This window comes from Homalodisca vitripennis, chromosome 2, assembly GCF_021130785.1.
Source record: "Homalodisca vitripennis isolate AUS2020 chromosome 2, UT_GWSS_2.1, whole genome shotgun sequence".
In the NCBI taxonomy this organism is placed as follows: Eukaryota; Metazoa; Arthropoda; class Insecta; order Hemiptera; family Cicadellidae; genus Homalodisca; species Homalodisca vitripennis.
In genome coordinates, this window is record NC_060208.1 from 39697206 (window position 1) to 39722847 (window position 25642).

Below are 25642 nucleotides of genomic sequence, written 5' to 3' on the forward strand. Positions count from 1 at the left end.
AATTTAATCTTAACCGTGCCAACATTTTATCAGAGAATCTAAACTAGTATCAATACTTGTGCAAATGGTAAGTTCTACAGACTTTCACTAACAAGCAGACCTCTATTGCCATCCCTTGGAGACTAGAGAAGGAATTTTATTTGATATTATTTGCTTTTAATTGTTTATACCAGTAAAATGTTTTACTCTAGACTAGAGTAGACTAGTTATAGCTGAGAACGGTTTTGGACATAATTCCCCGAACTAATAGTTTTCAAAATAAAACTGTCGCTGGTCCATTTATGTAGAGCTTAGTGAGCTACGGAATTGAATATTTTTGGTAATGGGTTTCGATGTTGTGTGTAAAACTGTTTGGTTATAAAAGTTCTAAAATTCTTCTTTAATTAATTTATTTAAAATTTACTTCTTAAAATGTATGTTTTCCTCAGTAAGATTGAAGCAATATACTCGCAATCGTGTTTGAACTGGGTTTTAGGACAAGATTAGTCCATAAATGGAAATTCGTCAGTTGGGTCGGAAAAGTGGTCAATAAAACAAATAAATATCATTTGAAATTACAGCCATTAAAAGAGTATTTCAACTCTACTACAGAATGATGTTCTTCATTGAAGGTCATGTTCTAATGTTTGATTAAGCGTAACCTTAACATAATCAGTATGAACTTTCCTTGCATTCCTGGGGTGGAATGAAACATTATATAACTGAAATTACCTTCCGCTAATTTGCATTATATTATGTTTTATTAGTGTTGTATAATAATAAAAATTCCTGAGAAATGAACAGGTAAGCATTCAGTACGATATAAAAGTAATGATTATGGGCATGGTTAGAAAAATCAAAGGTCTTTTAGATTACGCTTAGGAGGATAACTGATGGTTCATATCTTAGCTTATCCATTTCATTTTCGCCATAAGAGCATAGTATACTATTTGAGTAGAAGACAAAAAAGGCAAACTTTTAATAAATTTATTAAAATTTATGTTTATGCAAATTTTGCTTCGAATCCATCCACCCATGTGATCTAGCAAATTATCTTGGAACATGACTTTGCGTACTTAGCTGGAAGGTAAATTGAATAAGTAGCTTTCCTCAGGTATTCTTTTCATTTATTCCGTTGAAATAGTTTTTAATTTCTTATAAGATTAAAGACTTTTAAAAGTTACATTGATTTTTATGCCTGGCCCCTCTGGAGAATTAATCCAGTTTAAAATCTTATTTTCCAGAACGTAAGTACTAATTAATCTACGAATTGGCCACCATTAAATAGGCTCTTTTATATTAATAAACCGGTTTGGCACTAGAGTCTATAGCTCTGATTCCACTGCTGACAAAAGAATACTGAAAACCATATTGGATTACTAATTATAATATAAAATATCCAGGCCTAATTTTGTTAAAATGATTGTCCTATAACATGAGTTAGTTCTAAGATGTCCCCATTATTTTGGAAGCTACTTATTGTATATTCATCATACATTGTATATCAATAGGAATTTCAATTTACTTTTAACTACCGTCTTTTATTAGCTCCCAGCCTTTAGGGATTTCGATATAGGAATGTGCATGGAAGAGTTAATGTTCTATTAATATCAGGCTTAGACACCATTATTCCCAGCCTATGGTACCTATAAGTATTTAAGAATGAATAATATGGCTAACACTAATTCTGAAATTTAAGTATGATAATTTTGTTACAATTTTATATAAAAATACTAGTATTTTTGAAAACAGTATATAGTCCTAGTGAGCCACCGATTTGGGTCCATAAAAAATTTACAAACTTTTATAACCTAAATTGAGGTTCAAATGTATTTAACGATTTATGGCACAACCAATAAAGTAATTTCAGGGAAGTCGTGTTTCTAGGGAAGAAACATTCCATTCTTGTGTCTGCATTTTCTTTGCTCAATATCCACTTTTCAACTGGATGGGTTAAAATCGACTCAATGCAATCTATACGTTATATTTTCTTAAAACCAATGCATGAATAAGCGTGTGGCAAGCATCTCATAATGTGATGAAATGGCATCTAAATTAGTTACAGTAAAAACTGTTTTAGCTCCAAGACATTAATACTCTCATCTAACAAATACCAAGAACAAACCATGTACTATTAGAGCCAATAAGACATTCAGGCGTAATCGTTACTACCAATAGGTAGATTTACCGTATACAAGATACAAGAAATATCAGGGCATTAGATATATTATTAGATTAGGAATAAATATAATTTATAATTCCTTAAACTGCTCATTTATATCATGAAATGTAATACTGAAACGTCTGATTTGGTATTTTCGCATTAAACTAGTGTAGATGATTGGTAACCGACCACAAAGTAACCTATATTTCAGATATATCAGTTTTATTATACAACTAGCTGTTAGTCGTGGCTTCACATGAAATTTTCAAAATTTAAGTTCCTATACTATTCATTAAGTACTTTTACGGAGTAATAAAACTGAATCTTATGGAATTTTATGATATATAAAAAAGCATACATTACATACATATTATTCCAAGGTTCATGCTTAATAGTATCAGAGTTTAACCTAATTCTTATAATTTTTTGTACTTGTAGGTGTATTTTTAATACGAATTAATTATATCCCCAACGCCCCACGTTAAAAACACAAATACACAGGTCTTGGAAATCTTCCTGGGCCAAAAATCGTGTACTTACTTGTCTATGTTATGTAATTGTGCTCTGATATTTCTAGTGCCATAGTAGAGCTCTCCATGTTTCCTGTAAAACTGTACATACGTAGAAATGAGAAGCGTACTTCGGTTAAAAGGTGTCTGTCTCGCCTTGCGTATAAAGTCACGATGCCACATTTGGGTTTGCTTTATTGTCTTTATGAAAAATGGTATACGTAGCGTATGTAGCTCTCGGAAATCTACTTCGATTAAAAAGCGATTAAGATATGGCACTGTAATCTACTTTCAATCAAAGGTATTTCCAGTGCCATGTTGCGACTATAAAGAAAATATACATACATACGTAAACATATTACAATCTAAGATCTGGAATCTACTTCCTGTATGAGATGAAATGTTTTTGGTTCATGCAAAATTTCAAAATTATCATTCCCAAAGCTTTACGTTATGAAGTTTTGTTATTTTTCAGACTATAGTGTGGGAAGAATGTTGAGTCACTTAGGTGTTATTTTGTTTATTTTCTACGCCACTAATAAAGTGCCATATCACAATGTCAATGTAGTCCACCTGTTTAAAGTAGAGCATATTACAAAACACACAACTGTTTATTAAGGTTGGTTTTATATTAGTATTTAAATATTATTAGGTACATAATATACGTCATTGGTGCAAACTGGAGTAAAAATATACATTAACTTTGTGTTTGCTACATGCACTGCACTACTGATCAGGCATTGTGTAATTAATATTTTATAAACTTAAAACTTAAGCAGCGTAGATTTCATCTTATTTGTCAAACTTCAGTTAAAGTGTCGACTATTTGTTAAGTTTTGAGTCAGTTAAATTTGATTTGTGAAACATAAATTCTCTGATTTTATATATATATATTCCAAAATAACTTATCTATAATGAATATGTTATTAAAAGAATTAGTCGAAATGGTCAGGCCGTTTTTGATATTAGCCCATAGCTATCATTTTGGGACCATAAAAGCAGTAGGAGTACAATTTTGATATTAATTCTCATTTTGTAAAATCACTTACCTGATTTCTAGAAGAGAATACCATTTTAGTTACGAGAAGCCTTGTTTTAATTAGAGTAGCTAGCAATCTACAGCCTCCATTGTTTTGAATGGCCATGGAAACGCATCAGAGGGTGGTGCTTCATTGATAGAGCTCACACAATAATGGCTGCTTTGTTTCCTTATCAACTTTCGTGTTCAGCGACTCCTTTACGTTTACCCCGCTTAATATTGCCAATCTCATTTGGAGAATATTAGTACGTTGTACGAGTAATATTGAGTAGGTATAATTCAATGGGTAAATCCAAGGAAACTGATACAGTAATGTCTTTTACATTGTTACTGTATTCTTATCTTACAATACGAAACTGAAAATACTTTTCTTTCTATTTCAGAAACTACAGCAAGCTATACATTTTAACTTTAGGATGTAACAACCAGGTAATGAGCTCTTTAATTGTAAGATGTACTCGTATAACTTATAAGACCGCTGATTTTACATACAATATCTTTACATAACAAGCTACTAAAGTTGTTATCAATTTATTTCTCCAACTTATTCGCAACAACTTTTGTGAATAATAGAATAGATTTTGACTATTTCGACGTGGTTTGTTTATACGCTTTTTGAAAAAATTGCTCATAGTAACCCTAATTTTAAAAGTTTTAATCGTTTAGATTAAATTTGCTAGAAAAGAATAGAAAAGGGTTGCATCATAAATAAATACGATCTAATTATTGTAATGTTTCATTATTTATATCTTTATAAATCTTTATCACCAATTTACCAAGTAGGTTACGTAAAAACGATTCATAAAAAGAAAAAAGTTGTATCTTAGGGGTCATAGTCTATTAAGATTGGCAGAGTTTAGAGTGTGTATAATGTAAAACAATTATTAATTTGTGCTACTTGTACAGCATTGATCACTGTGTTGACTGAACATTTATACGTTTTGTATTAGTGTTGTGTAGGTATTGATATTTACTTACATAAAATAACTAATGTACAGTAATACTAGCAATTTGTTTAAAAGAATCAAACCGATAAATTGACGATTGAATCGAAACATTGTCTGAAGTGACGCCTGATTGTAATTTTTTAATATATTTAGATTCACTTTTCATAAACAAAACACCTATGACATTAAGTTTCACGTCACTTGAGTCTTGAAAATAAACATGTTTATTTCCTACGAACTTTTGTAAATAATTATTTTTCAAATTCTAAGTTATTTTTATTCTTAAGTTAACTGTAAGAATTGTACCATCCAATTTTAAATTAAATGTTCCAAAAATAAGCTTTATTTAGCACTAAAGTTAAAATTATACATTCTAAAATATATCTAAATTATACAAGGTGTACAGATATTACCCAATTAAAACTCAAGTTATATTTTAAAATGAAAATACATACAACATATCCGTTATATTTTATGTTCTTATACTGATTAATAATCTATTCATATGTTAATGTGTGTTTATTTTAAATCATAGCTTTGAAGCTATTTATAAATTTTTTTGCAATTCTGTTTGAATCCTACGTAACTAAAGCTTATTAAAAAAGTTTGTTCATAGTAAATTGATGGTTGGATACATCATTATTTTGCATCAGTTATTTTGCTACAGAAAACTTGCACAAATAGCCTGGTACATATAGCAATATTATGAAACTTTCTGGATTTATAAATAGAGCAGTGAGTTTCATTGTTAGGTGGAACGACTCCTTTTACTTAAAATGCGATGCATTTACCTGTCAAATATACTTGTTGAAAAGAAAACCTATTATTTTAAATAGTAGTTTGATGACACTAATAATATAGGTCTAATAAATTTGAAACTTTATACATATAAATGCTGTTTCTTTAATAACTCCAAGGTATTAAAAAAACTAATATATTCTATGAAGTAAGTTTATTATTGTTCCTGCTCTTTGTTTATGTATTTATTTTTTCCTTTCTAAAAATTTCCCTTTCCTTGTAATTTCAGAATTACTTGTGTTAAAAAATTACATAAAATAAATAAATATATAATATAATATATATATATATATATATATATATACATCTAATTATTAATATTTCACGTGCTATCAGAGAGGGGCAGATATGTTTTAATAGCAATCTGGTCCAAATAATCCTTATAAACTTATACTTTCCAATATACTTTCAAAATTATATTAAATTGAGCAATTGAATCTCATGACGAATCCTGCCAACTCCAGAAGAATGCCTTTTTGTTTTGCATCACCATAATAATAAATAATAAAACTTCGTCAGTTAGGTTCCTTGCATAAAAAAACATGGATATTCTTCTATTCTGTTATAATCACTAGGGTATGACTGTGAAGAAAAGTATCAGTGAACTTAGTTAAAAAAAACTTTCGTTGCTTCTGGAGTAACAAGATATTCCAGATAGAGAAGATTGTGCTAGTCACCGCCTCCTGTTGAGATCCTAATAGCTAACTTTGTTTTAGCATCTTAAATCCGGCATGGGTGATATTAGATTATGTTTAGGCTTGCATACATTTAGCACTAATAAGGCAAAACTTACTCTAACAGTTATCCTCGCAGCTCATCTGAATTCCATGTTTAGACATGCAATATTAGTGTTCACTCTTGTCTTATAGAAGTGAAGTTTCACGCAAAGTTTAATTTTCGAGTAAAATATTTATTGGGATATCTTGCTTCTTGACATACATATTTGTTCAATAAGTTTGGTTTAACATCTGTGTTTAGATAATAAATGTCTACACACTCTGCCACTAAAATATTGTATTTTTAAGAATAGTAAAGCCATATATGTTAATATTTCAGTTGTTAAAAGCTCGTATTAGTGTACTGAGTTAGCTTATATACATTCCGGTATGTTCTTATTGCCAGGATGATTAAATATAAAAGCAATATAAAATATTTACTAACCAACCGCTTAACCATATACAGTGACATTCACCAACATCGAACTCAATGCTTCTTCAATAGGAATGAGGGTTAATGCTCGATTTTAGGACTATAACTCAGTTCGTCCCCGAGACAGATCGCAAGACACACAGAAAGATATAAGTTTTAATTTTCCAGCGCCTCAGCTCGCTACAGGTCTGCTGACAATGAATGTAGCAACTATGGATTTTGATTAAATCTTTTTTTCGATTACAGAAAGGTTAAATAAGCGAAAAATGAATTTTCTGAGTAGACTTGTTTATATTGAAAATATTATTCACTATTAAAATTAGTTTTAAATTTTAAAAAAATAGGACAATTTATTTAAATACAACTTATAAACAAGTTGCTAACATATGAAATTATAACGTTTGATTTGGCGATATCCTTGACTATGAAGTAAATCCTTACCAGTTTCCCCGATTACCTGTCTCTCAGTAAATGAAAAATTACGTTACTGAATATCACTGGCTCTGACGTCAAAGGCGTTAATTACTCTCTCAAGACGCGCCTCAGTAAATTTCATGAAACCTTTAACGTGGCTTCTTCAATGGAACATTTCCTTCAGAAATACCAGTTAAACTCTAAGAGGATATGTCATTTTTCTACAATTAGGTTCAAACCGAGATTACTTAAAAATGTAATGAGCATCTAATAAGCCTAAAAATAAATTATGTCATGGTGGTAAACTTAAATAGATCTAATACAACAAAATTGCAGACAATTCATATTTTCGATTAAAAAATGGACTATTAATAGTCCATAGGTGGATGTAACCTTATGAGCACTGTTATCGCCATTTTAATACTAGCCAGTTCATTAAACTCGTTTAAAGTTAGAAAAATCCTGTGACAGCATTTCAATGATATCATTTCCTATAATTTTTCTTGGCCTAAGATTATTCAAGTAAATTATAAGCAATAAGAATAAGAATGTTTTTAACTGTTACAGACTTTACATTGTTCTATTTTTATATGATATCTATTTTTACATATGTAACTACCCATATAATTATAGATGCTACTCCTGCTAAATCTCATGGAATATTACAAGATGCTAATCTAGTATTTATCTTACATAAAAAATAAATGGATTATTATAAAAGGCCATTTGTAGCTAGTTACGCGATCACTACCTTATCGTATGCATGTAAATTTTAGCTTTTGATAATCTTGCTTTTGAATCCTAGGCTCTATCAGGATATTACGTAACATCTAATACGTAAGAAACATCACAATCATTTTCGTAATATCTAAGATAAAGGGATTGTATAAATTATATTCCGTATTTTCAGTGTAATATACTAAGCTGAACACTATTATCTATGTCACTAAAAGTTAAAATCTCCGAAATAACTATACATTATATTTACTTGCTTTTGATAGCAGGTTATGGGAACTATGACATAATATTCATACTTATAATGATATGTAAAAAATGCTATTTTAAAGAAAAGTTAAAAAAATCCACTTCTGATTAAAAAAAAAAACTGGATTATGTGATTTATAATTTATAAACTTTATTAGGGCTAGTGTAATTTTTTATACGTACTCAATGGTATCAGCGTCTGCAAGTAGAAGAGAAACACTAAATTGTGCTATAAAACATAATTTAATGGTTAATTTTTTTCAAAATGTATATTTATTTCCAGAAATCTCAAAATCGACTTACTGTTGTAGCATACCAAATGTAATGCATACTTCGTTTATGGTATAACTGTAACATGGTAGATACGTATAATAATGCGAATAACTTTAAATAAATTTACTTAATGATGACAGTGTACTGTTAAGTTTTTATTCATTTAATATCTTATTGTAGATGTGCCAACCGCAACAAATATACTGGATTGCTGGCTAATAGTATTGCTTTTATCACTGTATTATCCCCTCTACTCTACCTGGTACAGTAAACGCTAATTCATCGCCGCAGCTCGGTGTGTAACTTGTTTATCTATATCTATCAGTATTGTTCCCTATCTATTTTTGATAAGCTAAAAATATTATAAGACAACACCATAGCCGCTTGGCTGAAGTCTGGATATTTTTCTCGTAATAACTCAGAATTAAAAATATCAGGAGTGACAGCTTGGGCCTACAAGACATTTGGCGAGGTGGGGTGGTACTACAAGTGATAGCTAAGCGTTAGTTTTCAGTTAACTGGTTTTAGCCTCACCAGTGTATATACGTGATATATTAGGATATATGTTTTATTTCTCTTTGACTCATTCTTGTAGAGAAAAAATTACACTCACAGTCAACCTATCTTAACTCCTGAATACCCTGTTGTAATTTATCGAATCTCCTGTTACTTTACTTTTAGACTTTAGCCAGAACATCAGGAACGAATCTTTGTAATAAGACAGACTGTAATAATGAATTTTCTATGTCGTATATTTTTATTCTATTGAACTGTTTGTGACATGGTCTAAGTTAGTGCCTGTGTGGAGTTGGCTGCATATGGGGGGAGTTTGGCTACCTTTTCTCAATCTGGCTGAGGTACATCAACAGAACATGGAAGATCCACAGCAAGCACAAGTGACCAGTGAGCAGTGATCTCCAGTGGTACCTCATGACTTTCTGTCTTCCCACAGCTTGTGACAGCACCAACACGGCTGCATGACTAAACTAGTGCCTGTGTGGACTTGGCTCCATATGGGGGGAGTTTGGCTACCTTTTCTCAATCTGGCTGAGGTACATCAACAGAACATGGAAGATCCACAGCAAGCACAAGTGACTAGTGAGCAGTAATCTCCAGTGGTACCTCATGACTTTCTGTCTTCCCACAGCTTGTGACAGCACCAACACGGCTGCATGACTAAACTAGTGCCTGTGTGGACTTGGCTGCATATGGGGGGAGTTTGGCTACCTTTTCTCAATCTGGCTGAGGAACATGAACAGAATATGGAAGATCCACAGCAAGCACAAGTGACCAGTGAGCAGTGATCTCCAGTGGTACCTCATGACTTTCCGTCTTCCCACAGCTTGTGACAGCACCAACACGGCTGCATGACTAAACTAGTGCCTGTGTGGACTTGGCTGCATATCGGGCAGAACCTTTTCTTAATGTGTCTGAGGTACATGATCAGAACATGGAAGATCCACAGCAAGCACAAGTGACCAGTGAGCAGTGATCTCCAGTGGTACCTCATGACTTTCTGTCTTCCCACAGCTTGTGACAGCACCAACACGGCTGCATGACTAAACTAGTGCCTGTGTGGACTTGGCTGCATATCGGGCAGAACCTTTTCTTAATCTGTCTGAGGTACATGAACAGAACATGGAAGATCCACAGCAAGCACAAGTGACCAGTGAGCAGTAATCTCCAGTGGTACCTCATGACTTTCTGTCTTCCCACAGCTTGTGACAGCACCAACACGGCTGCATGACTAAACTAGTGCCTGTGTGGACTTGGCTGCATATGGGGGGAGTTTGGCTACCTTTTCTCAATCTGGCTGAGGAACATGAACAGAATATGGAAGATCCACAGCAAGCACAAGTGACCAGTGAGCAGTGATCTCCAGTGGTACCTCATGACTTTCCGTCTTCCCACAGCTTGTGACAGCACCAACACGGCTGCATGACTAAACTAGTGCCTGTGTGGACTTGGCTGCATATGGGGCAGAACCTTTTCTTAATCTGTCTGAGGTACATGATCAGAACATGGAAGATCCACAGCAAGCACAAGTGACCAGTGAGCAGTGATCGCCAGTGGTATCTCATGACTTCCTGTCTTTCCACAGATTGTGATATCACCATCGCGGCTGCAGGACTATGTCACTATTGTTGTCCATGATTGCAGGTCTAGCTTCGGGTAAGCGCTAGTATCAGGGGGTGTTAGCCTGAAATAGCTGTAAAAGAAAAAAATCATTAAATGATAGTACAAAAAGCCTTTTGGGAAAAGCGATTTTTTTATCAATTAATTGTTGTTATCAATTAAAATATTTCTGATAATTTACGTATATACAACGTGTAGTTATAAATCTGTTTCGAATAATTGTAACGGAAATATTGTCAAATCTGTTTTGATTCCATTAGATATTTAATGGGAATGTGTAAAATTTGTTTGTTAGCAAGAAAAGAATTTGTAATGTCAAATCCGCTTTGATCCAATAAAAAATACGCGTATTTTGGGAATATTGTAAAAATTATTTTGAATGAATGTAAATTTTAACGGAAATGTTAAATCTGTTTGGAATCGGTAACAAATGTATTACGAATTTTGTCAAATTAGTTTTGAACTATTAATATAATCCATTATAACTTTTGTCAAATCTATTTACAATCATCGAAATGTGTAATGAAAATATAGCCTCATTTGTTCCTGTTAATAAAAAAATCAATTACAAATATCATATATGTTTTTCGGCAAAAAAAAGGAAAATATGCCTAAAGATTCATAAAACCAAGGGAAGATTCATACTTTACGAGAAGTGCTGAAGAATTTCATTTCCTTTGAGATTGCTCCCGAGCACTATAATTCCCGTTGTCTCCATATAAACCTCTTAAAGAAATGTTAACCCCAACACGAAGCACCCTATCCATGTTTTCACTTGGCAGATTAATCTCAAAACAAAATTCTTTCGTTCATAGTGGCCTAGCAATATAAGGAATTCATGTTTTCAGTTGTAACAACAGGATTTTTTATTAAAATATGAATATCTTCTCAAAGTACAGTTCCATGAATAATTTAATATTACTACGTGGCCACTGACGTTTTTGTATATGCATGATGTAAAACTTATAAACTAAAAAAGGTAATATCTAGCAAATGATCTTCGCCAATCAAAAATTAATAAAATTATCTTGGTCAATATAAATCATTATTTGTTTTAACTCTGTGTGACAACCTGATGCTGATATTCACATATAAGAAGTATGTTTTCTTTTATTCGTAGTTGTTTGACGATAACTTTTCTTTGAAAACATTCTCTTTACGCTTCTGCATATCATTGTTGCATTTTCAGAGTTTAACTCGTAACAGTCAACGCTCAAATGTGATTATTTTTGTCAAGCAATGTGACACGTGTCAACTAGTTTTTATTCCTTAGACACAGGTGTTTCTCTTAGTACAGAAATTTTTGATTATTACACAAAGTATATTATTTCATAGTCTTATGTGTAATTACAATTTCAAAGAATTACATAGAATTAAAAAAAAATACAAATTTCATACAATCAAATGTGATTTCAACACGTGAAATTTGTTGTAATAAAGGTTGAAGAAAACTTTGTAGAGTGGAAAGTCAGTGTTAGTAATTGATAAATTTGTGACAATATTTTTACTTCAACGCAATCGTGCGTAATAGTTCATTCCTAGTACACTCCTATGAATAACATCTTGATGAAAAAATGTGAATGAATCATGTTGCAGGATATCTAAAGAAATATTTTATATTTAAGGTTTTATTTTGCGTAAATTTTTTAAAATTTATGTCCTTTAATAGAAATTAGTTAGTTGTATGACGCGACACCGTCTAACCATAGATTTTAGCTTAGTGGTATTTAAGCCTTTCAGCCAGGGTGTTAACACAAATTGTTCATCTGCCACAGATGTAAGGATTGTTTTTCTGTTGGACTGTCTGAATTTCGCCCTTTTTGGACTGTCTAGCTGTCTGCCCGCAGGACAATATGAAACATGAAATAAGCTATAGATGTCTTACTGAAGACTGTTACGTGACATTTTTAAGGCATACCCCTATATTGTATTTTACGTAGACCTACTACCGTTGTAAGGTTGTAAGGAGTCAATAAGTAATATATGGGTTTGGCGTTACTCAAGATTTTATTAAACAACGTAGGACCATGTTTTTTGTAAACTTCTATCCATTTACAGGCATATTAAATTTACATGAAAATCCAAATACTGAATATTTAATACGAGTTTAATTAGTAATGTAATTGAATTTTATCGGATGAAATCGCTTATAATGGTAGACAACTTTGAACTAAAAAACCACTTCATTTACAGTTTTGGAACTCTTTTATTCGACTTATCAGGTTAAATCCGTATGAAAATATTGAATTCACAGATTACTCTACCTAACCAGAATTTCAGGAAGACTCCATCTGAAGTCTGAGTGATATCTCTGTTAGTATATTATAATATCACGTCTATGGTAACCTGAGTTGCGCTAAAATTGGTTTTTCAAAAATCTAATTTAATATTAGCGATGCATAATATTTTTGAAGTTTCGTAAGTAGTGCAAATAGTGCATGGTAGATATCTTGTCAATTAGAAAAACTAACAATGATTAAAATTAAAGTCAATAATACACTCCATCCACTACAAAAATTAAAAAATATTATTATTAAAAATAATTTTAAATACAGTAATTACAGAGCTGTGACAAGTAAACAAACATAAAAGCGTTGATATTAGAAACATTGACTAGTTATCGCAGCGTAATAAAAGTCGTTCGCAGAGTATCTTGTGTACTTTAATTACTTTTTCTCTGAGACTGTACATTGGTATATTGCAGCAAAAGTAATCGCTGGTTTTATGTAAAATATTATTGTTTATGTATCTTAAAAATGTATACTAATTTTACATTCGTTCACGCTGCTACGTTTTATTATTTATTCGAGTGCTAAAATCTCTAGATAAAATCGGATTTTAAAATTTATGTCAAGTTGAAAATAGCTCTGCTACATAAACCAAAGCAATAAGTCCAGAATAGTAAGTGGTTTACTTTGAGCCCAATAAGTGTAACGTTTTATTGAAAAACGTTTTGATGCACCCAACATGAAAATTAGATTAGTGTTAATTAAGATTTTATAAAAGATTCGATCAAATAATAATCGAAGGGGAATAAAAAAATGAACGTTTCTTCTTAGTTAAATAATAGTTATATTATAACGAAGTTAAAGAGGCTTATATGACATATGGGAACATGAAAAAATCCTTTTCAACTATTTACTACATATTTTATGCGTTTTAAGAAAGAAAATAATTAAATTAAAAATATATTTATAAAATAACAGTTAATTCAAGAAAATAACATAAATGAAATAAAACCGTGTAAAGAGCTTAATCAGAACTCAACCTTAACGTCCTTTACCCATATACGCTTATAGGTAAACAGAAATTCTGTATGGATATCGTGTTTTACAAATCTGTTAATTGTTTTATGTGTAATTTAAGAACAATCAGGTCGTAAAATTAATATACTTACAGTTGTACATTGTAATACATGTTTTCAAGTCTTTGTAAACTAGGATGTATTCTGTTTACTTTCCATTATCTGAAGTTGTTCAACGATCAAAGGGTGCACTCTACTCCCACTAAAAATAACTACATTGAAAATTAAAGACACCTTTATAGACTTCCTATCGGAATTATGTTAACTTCCTTTAGACAAGGCAATTTTATTATTGTTATTAGTATTTTTTTTAGAATTGCTTTTTTATCTACTCAATAACAATATATTACATAATAGTATAATCAATATAGAAGCGATACATTTTAATTAACCCATTTCAATACTCAAACAACTAGAAAACATTTTGCTTAGTAATCTACAACAAGGAATAATGTATGACAAGCAAATACAGTACGTCACTATCACAAATCGGTTAAATTAGTGTTATGGTTTGTTAATAATATATTGTTTGTTATATATACTTTTTAAGTTTTACAATTCATAATGATACAATTATATACAAATTTAAGTAAATAAAGTTTTGGTTAAGTACCATTTTTTTTATATATGATATCATCATATTATAACTAGATGAAATACTATTAAATTTTATAATAACCAAACATACCACGTTTCGGTGATTGGTATGCTAAATGATTAGTAAAAGCTACTCATTTCAAGATATTTTTACTTTTACGAACAATTATAACTTTAGAATTTAAATTTTTTAAGGGTTTTATAACTAATATTATGCTTAATTATGCTTAACTATGTTACATATGATATATGTGTGTGTGTGTGTGTGTGTGTGTGTGTGTGTGTGTGTGTGTGTGTGTGTTCTTTACCCAATATTCTGTATTCTAATTGCACAAAAACACATTTCTTAAGAACTCTCAACTGTAAAATTTTATAATTATAGAGAAAAGAGAAAATACTGAGATTAAACGAATCAAAACTAAAATATCTCTATAAGACCAATGCAAAAGGATCGTGGTCAACACAACAGAGATAGAGTGCACTAATGTTTGAATAAGACGAGTAAATTTATGAATTCTTTTAATGACGAATGACGATTGTATTAGCCCTGTCCTAGAATAGATAGATATTTTAAAATAGCTGCCATTTGTATACTGTATGCGAATTATTATATTTTTCTGGTGTATTGCCTAGAACTTGCTCCTTAACATTAAATATCATTCTCCCAACGAAACATGGCAGGTTCTTTCACTTCACACAATAGGCCTTGTAGGTTTCGCGAAGCTGTACTCTGTAATTACGTAGAACTAATTAATCACCAGTTGACGTCATCTCATGACGCAGCGGGGTGGTGCAGCCTCCAGCTGGGACAATTAGCACCTGTCTGCAGCATGATGATATTCTAGGTGTGGCTACACCCTATTCACTATAAATAAGTGTTAGAAACATACATGTCAGGCAGTAAAATAAAACAAGCCACAATGTTAAACGTGTAAATTTTTACATTTCGGACAACAGTTTTGAAAAAAGACAGATTTTATTATTCTAGACTATATTTAATTCTGTTATCATATGTTAAGAATTATAGCCATTTGCTGTATAACCATATATTAACAACAAACTACAAAGTAGATGTAAAATAATTACCTTTACTTTTACATTATCATACGAAAATGTATAAATTATGTTTTGATCAAAAAGTATTATTAGTTTTTACAACAAAATTTACTTTTCTAGTTGCATATTGTTTTATTCATAACAGTTTTATAATAATTAACAGATTTTTATGGTACAACACTGTTTCCTCGTCACCTCTAAGCAATTTTCCATTATTGAAATCTATTATTTTCATAGGTGTTTAGTTTTTATACTTTATGTTTCTGCAGTATATTTCTTAATATGATACTTAAAGATACTTTTAAAATGCTCTCAGCAACATGCCTTGCAAAATTGGACATGTAGGTTTTCAGAGCGTCGTGTCCTTATATGTTTATTTGTACACGCTGGAGAGTCTCTCTCTGAAGAAGAACACAACACGGTTGGAAAAGTACAGTTCTTATTCCAGCTCCAGACGTTCGTTCTTAAAAAGATGCAGTCCGTCTATACATGGAGAGAAACTGAAGTTACCATAGTTTTTCAGACATTTTTACTGTATTATCATAATTTTAATGCTCGTGCGTTCAGTGTAGAAATAATTCAAAATTGAAACATGCTCAATACGCTCAGTACAGACAACAATTTTAATGTAGAGGGTGTGGTGCTAATGAATTTTTACTTTAAATATTGTATTCTTACATGTTTCTTCAACAATCTCAAACAAACAAATTTAAAGCATCCCGTGTGAAGATTTACATAATAAATTGTATTAATTACGTTACTTTTTATGACAATGTTCATACAACTGGATAATGTCATATAATTATGAACTCTTCACTGGCCTCATCTGTAATAAAACATAGCTAAGACTTTTACCATCGCTATTTTCAATAAATTACCTATCAAGTAATATGCACTACACATTTTAATTGGCATTACAATATTATACTTCATTGATAATCTCCTTATGTAGGTAGCAAAAACTTGGTATATATATATATATATATATATCTATAATGAAATAAGTAAGCCGAATTTAATTTATTTTAATAAACATTGAATTGCAAAAGTACTTGCTCCGCCGGTATTATATTGGTTATGTGTTTAAATAACCAAACTAGCATATGATCGGAAGACTACCTATCAAATTACTTCTATTTTAATTCATTATATATATATATCATTATAAGGCTATTTTGAAATTTTAAAAAACTAAAAAAATACTTTACATTTCAGTAAAAAGGTACAAATAGTTTAAATAAGAATATAAGGCAGCTAAAAAAATTTTTTAATAATGCTCTATACGAGTTCAAAAACTTGGTATACTTTACTAAACAAAAGAATATTATTCTTTGTAATAAGTCAACAAACTTGATCAATTTTTAATATAAACTCACCAACTATGTCATTGAACTCATCTACCTCTTGATTAGATGAATTAAAAAGTCTTAAGGCTTTAAGAAAATAAAAATGCATAGTGCAATAACAATTGTGGCACTAAATAAAGTTATACATTGAACAGAAAACTAGTATTCTTATAAAATTCCTTTTCTATGTATATATAGACCGAATAAATAATTAAAATATCTATTCTGATTTAGCAATATACTTTTTAGATTTAATATATATATTATTAATTGTACTAAAATAATCTGAAGTTCCTTGCCAAAATAAATTGTACAATGGTTTTTTTTTTTTAGTTTTAATAATATAAATAATTAAATTTACTGAATAAGTGTCAAAGAAAATGTAAAATTATCTATATACCTTTATTAAAAAATATTAACATTTTGTTAATTAATAAACTTTAAACACACGCCGGAATTCGAGTAGGTGTGGAAACGCTTATTTTTACCTAATAAAATCCTGGATCTTAGAACCGATGTTCAAGCATTCAAGCAATTTCCTAAAGTAGTAGTAGTTGTAATAGAGGAAGAAGAGATTTAAATCAAATTTAAATTATCCCAGTGAGTCTATTTCATCATTTATTCTAAACGAAACATCTGCTTTCTTCATTACTGTTATCAAAGGTTGCACTAAACGTTCAGATAATTGTAAATGTAATCAGCCTGTACAAGTACTTTTATTGGGACAGAGCTGTATCTTAAATTGACCAATTTATCCTAACGTTTCATTTTGGATCTTTGTAAGCAGATGTCATTGCTTATGCAAACTATGAAAGTAAGTAAAAACGTCGTGTACTGAATTTTAATATAAGAGTTTTTATTTCTAGCAATAAATTGCATAATAATGCATGTTATCCAGTCCTGATGCACATTTCAACTATCATGTCTTACTGAATTTAATTTAAAAATCAATAAAATGTTGATACTTATCAGACAAAATATAAAGTAATTAACATAAAATTATTAATTACCATACTAGAGATCCTTGTCCTTCCCATATCAGTTTCGTTGGTAATATCCGTCAGCAATCAACATAACACAGTAAAACTCCCTTTACAGTTTCTTTTGTTTCAAAAAGATATTGCAGGTTAAGATAAACTCTTAAAGTTCTGTACGACCCAACTTGTCAAACACAGAATATTCAAATAAATTAGCGGATAAGTTATTGTAAAAACATAATAATTAATTTTCAAATTATACGTCTTTCTAGTAACTTAAGCCCCCTTTAATAAAAAAAAAATAGAAATTGGGATTTAAATTTAATGAGCACACTTTATAATAATTGATGAACAAAAAGTCACAATTTTCCAATAATTTTATTTTCATACAAGAGGCCTTACATCATCAAAGATGCCATTTTCAGGTGTGTATTATTATTACAAAGTAGTGTGAAGGAAACAGGATTTTTTCCGGACATTTGCCATCGTTCAGTGAAACAATAAATCAGTAACACTACGTTTCGAGATCTGCAATCTGATCTCTTCTTCAGGTAAAGAACTAACCTAATACATAATATTACAAACTAGGTTAAAATAAACAAATCTTACCAAAGCGTTGTGGCACGCCTAAGTCAGGAATCACAACCTACATGTTGTTTGTCAACTTCACTAACTCTATAAACATGCACTTAATAAAAAACTATACAAAACACTAATCATTAAAACTGAACTACGGAATACAGGTCACAATACGCCTTCATTCGTCTACTAACCACCTACGACTGACCAGAGGGACTAGCCAATGGTAATCGTGACGGCAGACTAAAACAAGATGGCGGAAATAAAAAGGAAGGGGGACCGGAATTGGCCCTTTCGTTATTATTGGTTCATGCGAGATGAACTTCTTAAAACCATATTGTGACTCCGCATTGGTTTATTAGAAATATCTGATCCGTTTGTTACTTTTGGTTTTCTCTTCAGTTCATTTTTTAGAATTGACAACCAAAGCGGCCTAATCTCGACTGATGGTTGACTGATTGGTTGGTCTGCCAATTTAATGTATGTTAATTTCCTTTTGAAGAAATGTGGTTCCTGATGTATTATGTTGGCTTCATCCCAATTCATATGATGGTCTTCGGACCAACAATGGTGTGCAATTTTTTACTTTTCTGTGAGACCCTTTCTCGTGTTTTCTTTGTGCTCTTTTATCCTTACGTTTAGTGGTCTTTTTGTCTCGCCTATGTATTCCCTATTGCAACTACATTTTATACTGTAAACACAGTTTTTGGAATCCTGTGTGCCATTTTTTGGTTTTGTTTTTACGAGACTTTGTCTAAGAGTGTTGTGTGTTTTAAACGCGGTTCTAATGTACTTTCTACCTACTCTTCTAATTTTCTCCGATAATCCCGGCAAATAAGGGAGTGACATAAACGCAAATTTATCACAATTCTGTTTTTCTGACTCAGGAATGATTCTTCTGGTTCTTTTGCACTTATTTATTACTAATTGAGGGTATCCATTGCTTCTGAGATCCGATTCAACTTTCTTAAATTCTTCTTTTAATCCATCTTTATCTGAGCACAAGCTCTTTGCTCTATCAAACAACGAGTAGGCTACTCCTTCTTTGACAGATTTTTAATGGTTGGATTGATAATTTAAATATTTTCCTGTGTGTGGTATCTTTCGAAAAACTGTTGTCTTAAGGACATCCCTATCTCTTAATACACACAGATCCAAAAAGGGAAGCTTGTTTTGGACTTCCACTTCCATTGTGAGGCGGATTGAAGGAGAAATACTATTAATGTGATTCAAAAAATTGTTTAATTCAATGTCTCTATGAGAAAAAATAACAAGGGTCTCATCCACATACCTCCACCATATCTTCGGTTTGAACTGAGCTGAAGCCAAAGCTTTTCGCTCAAATTCCTCCATAAAGATATTGGCGAAAATAGGAGACAGTGGAGAACCCATTGCCATCTCCTCATCTTGGCGGTAAATTTTAACCTCTAGCTCAAAATAATTGCATTCAGTGCATAGTTCTAACAGTTCCATAATTACTGGCACGGGAAGTTTAGTTATATCCTTTAATTTTTGGTCTTCTTTGAGACGTGATTTAATAATTCCGAGAGTTTCTGGATCTGGTACATTTGTAAATAGACTTTCGACATCAAAACATACCAGTTTGTCAGTTCCCGTCAACTTTAGGGATTTTGACTTCTCTACAAAATCCATGGAATTTTTTGATGAAAGAGTCAGTTTTTCCTACCAATGGCGTTAAGATGTCCAAGAGGACTTTAGACAATTCCCTGCAAGGTGAATCACGAGAACTAATGATGGGTCGGAGAGGGATAGTAGGTTTGTGGATTTTGGGAAGGCCATACATATGGGGGATTTTGGAGTGGTGAGGAGTTTATTTAGATCTAAATTTATCTGAAAAAAATTCTGTATCTTTTCTTAAGGTGTTTGCTACTTTGCGTTCAAATGAATCAGTCGGGTCTTTATTTAAAACTGTATATTTGCCAGTATTTAAAGTTTCCGCAATCTTTTCTTTATACGCTACTGAGTCAAGTACAACAGTAGCGTTGCCTTTATCGGCTGGTAAGATTTTGACCGTGTCGTCTTTCCCAAGGATCAACATGGCCTTTTTCTCCTCTATTGTCAAATTGGGTTTTGTGGGAGGGATTTTTCTGAGTAAAAGACTGGCCTCACAACGAAACCGGTCACCCTGTTCCTCAGATAACTGTGAAACAGCCGACTCGATTCCAGTTACGAACTCCAGTGCCTTTACCGATTTTTGTACCACAGAAAAGTTTAAACCCTTGGATAAGACACATATTTCCGCTTCATTGAGGATTTTTTAAGAGAGGTTGATTACATTTTTATTATTTGCATCCGTATTCACCTTGCCATCTTTAGGCAAATCACATTTTTTGGGCCTAATTTTTTCAAGTTTGGAGATTTTTTTTGTTATCTGTTTCAGAAAACTTTTTACATCTATTTTGGATGCTTTCGAGAATGTTGTTGAATTCTGTACCGATCAGTGTTTTTAAATCAGTTTTTTTACACTCAATACTATTTAGGAGGAGGCATCTTTCACGATGATGATATGCAATTCTTTCTTTAAGTAAAGATTTAGAAGCAAAAGACAAAATTTTACTGGCTTTCCTACTATGAAAAGGAGTTTTTAGAGTTAACCCTATAGGCATAAGGTTTTCAACCTTACATTTATGGAAAAAAGTTAAATGATTAATGTGTTTAGTTAACTTAAGATGCAAGCTCTCAAGGTCTTTGATTTGTTTACTGGTTCCGGTTCCGTACCGAGAATCAATCTAAAGAAGAGATCAGATTGCAGATCTCGAAACGTAGTGTTACTGATTTATTGTTTCACTGAAAGATGGCAAATGTCCGGAAAAATCCTGTTTCCTTCACAATCCTTCCATCGTCAAAAAAATAACCTTCAAACAAAGTAGTGTATTCCAATAAGAAGATAATTATCTGGCTCCCCTTCAATTAATAAGCACAGTTTGTCGCTTTTCCATTCAGCTAAGTAAGTAAGAAAAAATACCTTGTTTGCAAACGCTCTCTTTAAGGGCAGTCTAACTGGAATTTATTTGATTTTTTCGATTTTTGTTTTTTTTGTTGATTATTATTCTTTGAAAGTTTCTAAATCCAATGATGTATAACACATGGTACTAATAAATTTATAACTCAACTTAAAAATATTTTTAAACAAGTACTGCACGATATCTCAGCGTGGATTTTGCCAGCTCTTACGACTTTTTGTCACAGGAGCTTCTTGTAATAACAAAGTCCCTGCAGAATATGTTTATGATTTATAAAGCTGGCAACACTGTCTGTTTACTAACTTGTGTTTACTATTGTGGTTATGCTTCTGCTTGTTGTCAGTTGTGTTGAAAGTGAATAATACAGTAATCTGAGTTACCTAGTTTGAGTTATTATACATTTTGTGTTAGTGCACATTGTTTATTTGTGAATTGGTTTAGTGAATATTACTGTTTTATTTTGTATTAGTTATGGGTAACCAAAAGAAAAGTGGTTCCCGCTATTCGGCTTTCAAATTCAGGAAGAATGAAGGTAAGCCTAAGCCTAGGCCTAGGCCTACAACAAATGTGTACTTAGTAATGAAACTTATGACCACTCACAGCACTTTCATCTTCCAGAAGCCATTATGCTAGAAATTAACCCTATTTTCCAAGGCCTGTCAGATCCTGAGTTGCTAAAAAAGAGCTTGAAGGGGAAGTCCCAAAACCCCAACGAGTCGCTAAACAACTTCATATGGGCCCATCTACCAAAGAGAACATTTGTAGCTATTGATAGGCCTACATTGAAATTCGGGGTTTATGAAGCTGTCCTCTCTTATAATGATGGTTACTTCTCCAAAGTGAAAATGATGAAAGAGTTAGGGCTTAGTGCTGGGGTAAACCTGGCGAAAGCCATGAAACGCCTCGATGAAGAGCGCATCCGCAAGGCTGAAAAAGCTCTTTTGGAGTTTGAACAAAAAGTGCGGCAATGAAGAACTTTAATTAAAAGGAAGATTGAGGACTTATTTCAGCAGGAGGAAGACCCAGACAACCCTACAGTGCTTGACATTATTAAAATGTAAGGTAATACTCTTATTACGCTTTCTGTTAGTTTTTGGCCGTTTCCCGTAAACTAAGTTTTTTTTTAATAATATGTCAGATATTTCCACAACCGTAAGAGATATCATCACCAAAATGTTTTTTACAGCTTATCAAGACCTAAACCTAGTTCTTAACACAGGAATTAAAAATTTTGAATAAGCTGAATTAAAAAAATGTTATGTAAAGAATTAGAAAATGTTATGTAAAGAATTAAAAAATAACATAAAAAGTAAAAAAAAAAATTAATATAAATTTTACTAAAAAGCCAAACCCCTTTGTTAAGAACTAGGCAAAGACTTGATCTTTGAAATAAAAAAAGTTTACAAGTCTATCTCTAATACTTTTTGTGTTATGCGACATATCGTTAACATTGAGTTTAAATGGGAGTCGGACTGCCCTAAACATTTAATAACTAGCTAAACTTTAGAGAAGCCTATCAATCGAGGGGCTGTAATAATTTCATTTCTGTATTTCTGTCTGTCTGTCCGTACGATATCTCAAAAATGAACTAAAATTTAGACTTGAAATTGTCCATGAAGCTTCATTAATGTACTTATAAAGAACACTCATTTGGATGATGGTGGATTTCATTCCATGGTATTTGGCTGAGCGTTAAAGAATATGTTTATATTGGTTGTATGAGTAACCAATTTGTAAACAAAGAAAAATACAATGAAAAGGGATTCGTATATATGACATATAAAAATTAATATATTATCCAATTTTTGGAAATTGGATATATAATTATCGATTAACGGTGTAATTATGTAAATCTGCAGTGATATTGTTGAAATACACTTGTTATAGTTCACTAGATATTATAGATGATGTGATTACTGTACACACGAAGTGCTTTAGCCACTCATGTACATAATTTCTAATATGATTTTCACGGTCATGAACATTGATCCAGGATTAAAGTGATGTATCCTGCAGATTTCAGTAATAACGCTATTTATAGCCACTGTTTACAATAATCAATTAAGGTTTATCTATTAAATTTATTTAGTCAAAAAAATTATAAATTTGATTTTAAACACGTTAAACACAAATTTTAATCAACACATTAAAAATTTTAATCAACACGTTTTATTCATTTAATCAACACATTAAAAGAATAAATGTGTTATTATTTTACAAATTAATGGTGCTATAGTAGATCATTAGTACAGATAGTAAAAGGTTCTTTTATAAATAAAGTGTCACATTTTAGGGACAATTTTTCATTTTAAGGAACCTTAACATAGCCATAACCATTATAGCGCAATAAAACACAATTTTAAATTACATTGTTATCATTAGATTTATTGATGACTAAATACTGTATTTGAAAGTTAAAAGTTAAAAAATTCTCAGATACTAATCAAAGTTTTTGTGTGTATATGTATAAGGTACCTTCAAATAAATCATGATAAAATGTAGACTTTCGTTACGTCATAAAAATTTTTAAATTGGTTGAGCCTTAGCGAAGCCTATGACTTGACAAGAAGGGAAATGTTATTTCTTTCTCTCATCTTTTTCTGTAAGGTCAATTATTTCGAAATTGTTCTGATATATAAACTTAAAGTCTTTTTTTAAGATGTACATCTCACTCTAAGGGATTTTGATCAGCGTTAGTACATATACTTACATAGGTTCTATGGAAAACCGCGGTGAAAAGGAGAAATTAGCTGAATAAATAAATCTTTAAACAAACCGTGTACAATCATGTGATATTTTAAAATACGATACTTTTATTCATAGATAAAAAAATAAAAGAATATAGTATAGAGGAAAGTTCAATGTTCGTGGAAGAGAAGAACTTTGTTATAAGATTAGTTTTAGAGTTCTCGCACGTTATAGTATTTTTCCTACCTGACCGAAACATTTATTATTCTAAAATTGGTATAAATATACATAAATAAATAAAAATGCTAACTTATCATGTGGTAAGATATATTGAGAAATATTTCTTCTGCACACTTTTAATTTTTCAATTAAAGTTCACTACTATAAAGGCAAGAATGAGTTGTACGATTGTGCTAACTTGTCCTAAGAAGGAAACTTACAATATAAGATGCCGGGATAAGCTTCAGATCATCCTAAAACACAAAATTATTGAGATTGGGATTTTATTGTCATTGCTCCATAGCATAGAAGTATCAACGTGACAGCAGTAACTCTCATTTTCTAACGTAGATCATTTCAGTTGTTATAGTTAACCTTATGTCTGAATCTTAACTCTGCTGAAACTGGAACAAATATTTCTACCAGAGTGTTATATTATAGGATAAACACTAAAATATAAGAAACTTAAAAAAATCCTTCTGACATAGTATACTCATTGGATATTACAATGGTAGAACATAATTTATGTATACAACAGTATAGAAAATCTACACTTTATACTACATTTTGGTAACTCTTATAATAGTTTCCAATCTGTAACAATTATTATTTATTTGCTACTAACACTTGACAAAGGCTTCGTCCGCTATTCCTCGGCTTTCTATGTATTTGAACAAATATTTAAAAAAATTTAGTAATACTTTAACTATTTATACTAATATAAAAAAAACTCTGATGTCGAGGTTAATAGCTTTATTAGTGAAAGCATTATGATATAACACTGTAAAAAAGTAGTAAAAAATTCTCGCAATGTTCTTCGGAGATCTATTGTCATTAAAAATGCATTACATTTGAGTGTTATTGCTTTGTTATTCCACATTACGTGAATATAAACACATCTGGTTCGATATAATCAAATTTTCACGTCAATGTTGAGTTTTTTGAGTATATATCTTACCAGGAAGGTTATGAATTTTACGTTAAATTTGATTATAATTGGTTGAATAGTCTACGCTTGAAAGCTTAATATACAACTAACTCACTTTCGCATTTATAATATTAATAAGATTAACATGAACAAAATCAGCATATAGATAGAATGTACAGAAAAGGGTTTTTTAAAAGAATTTTTTTGTACATAACATTTATTTATTGACATTTATAAGTTGGTCAAAAATAGAACACTAGCACTGGAAACGTTTTTATTGAAAAAATCTACACAGGTAATATTATTAGTCTGAAAACTTTGTATACATTGAATGAGTAACTCTATAATCTATTTTCTTTTTAGTTTTGGTTTGTAGAAGTGCATATCCAGAAGGGCACATAAACAGTTAGTAAAATTAGTAATATTGAGTTAAGTTATCGTTATTGAGGGAAAGTATAATCAGTAACTCAGCTAACGTGTGTATTGCTGCTCTCGGAATAATTCAATGCAGATTCCAATAGACCAAGAAGATACATTGATTAATAAAATAACATCAGTTGTAGTTATTTCAC